Below are 1,613 nucleotides of genomic sequence, written 5' to 3' on the forward strand. Positions count from 1 at the left end.
TAGTTTGGAAAGATGTGTTGTGAAGTACCCTAGTCAGAGAAAGAAGTCGGGTTTACACTCAGGAGGCACTGCCCTCTGGTGAGTGGGGTGGGGGCTCCAATGACTGTGTGACCACTTTGTAACCTGTGGGTCCTGCTACAGTACTGGATCGGTTGCTACAAAAGGGACTTTAGGATACTAAACACTTGTCCACAGCACTGATTCCCCTGAAGGTTGCTAATGTATTTCTCTCTTAGAGGCAAAGATCTAAGTGTGTGTTAGCGTGTTACCTTTTGAGAGGATTAAGGAGCTGTAAGTACCAGTGTAAGTTTCTTTTGCTCCCCACAACACGAGTTGGATGGATGTTTGTCAAGCATTTTGTATTTTAATTTAAATTGGATTCAAGCACAATAAAGAAAATGAGACGAGTTTTGAACTGTATCAGGGACTTGTATATATGCAAGACACAGAGTGAGATTGTGTTTTTACACTTCTTCTTTAGAAAAAGACTTTCAAAGTCAGCAAAAACCTTTTTTTTTGGCCTGAATTATTTGAGAGTCCGTGGCCCAGCTGCTCCTGCACACTTTATGTCCCACAAGCTGGGACTTGGCCCTACACGACCGTGACACAGCTCAAACAGCAACGAGATTGGTGTTGCCTTATCCCCACCCACCCCTCTGGAGAGTGACATGCTCATTCAGTTGTCATGTTTCCTTCGGGGAGGCACCTCTCCTGCGACTTTCTTTGCTTTTCATGAACTCACACTTCTGAAAATGCTAGGCCCGTGATTTCTCGAATGTCCCTCGGTTTGGGTGTGTTCCTTGTGATGAGGGCCGGGTTATGCACGGTCGGCAGGAACGTTGTCACAAAAGCTGTGCTGAATGCTGCGTCCTTCCTGCTGCGTCCTTTCAGGAGATGGACATCTGTGGTGTCCAGCTTCCTCTTCTTCTGTGACAAGTCAGCGTTTTCCCGAGTTGGCACAACCCTTCTTTGGACATGTCCACACTGAAATAGGACTTTCAAATCTAAAGGCCATTCTGCCCCGTAAGGAGAGTTCTCATATGTCTGCTCTGATCTATAATGTCCAGATTATAAAGCCCAACTCTTAGAGTTTGTTGGCTGCTGTATAGAATTTTAAACCTTCTTTTTTGGTCATTATTCTCAAATCTGATTGGGAAGGTCCCAGTATAGGCCCCAAGGACTGACAATGGCATTGTTACCATCTACTTATTGAATGAATAAAAAAGAAAACAAAGAAAACGAGACAGCGTACCAGTGGAATGTTTCTTCATTCCACCCTGTTTCATTTTCATGGGAGTTTTCTTCTAGGGACACTTAGCTTTTGGTGCAGATGAGAAGCGGAGGATAAAAATCAGGGAGGGATACGGATGCAATGGGGGCATTAACAGTGATGGACGTGAGTCAGACTAGTCACCATCCCATGGCTAAGGAGAGGTTTTGCAGGTCTATAAAGACTTGAGGAAACTTTTCAGGGCTCTTATGTAATAAAAACCTTTGGGATCTCTGAAACGCCTGCAGCCCTGATCCCAAGAGTCCCCCCAACCGAGCCCTTTCTCTTGCTGTGTGGGGTTTCTCCATCTGCCACCCGGACACCCTGAGGTCAGGCAGTGAGA

The sequence above is a fragment of the Hipposideros armiger genome, unplaced genomic scaffold (assembly GCF_001890085.2).
Source record: "Hipposideros armiger isolate ML-2016 unplaced genomic scaffold, ASM189008v1 scaffold_163, whole genome shotgun sequence".
Classification (NCBI taxonomy): Eukaryota; Metazoa; Chordata; class Mammalia; order Chiroptera; family Hipposideridae; genus Hipposideros; species Hipposideros armiger.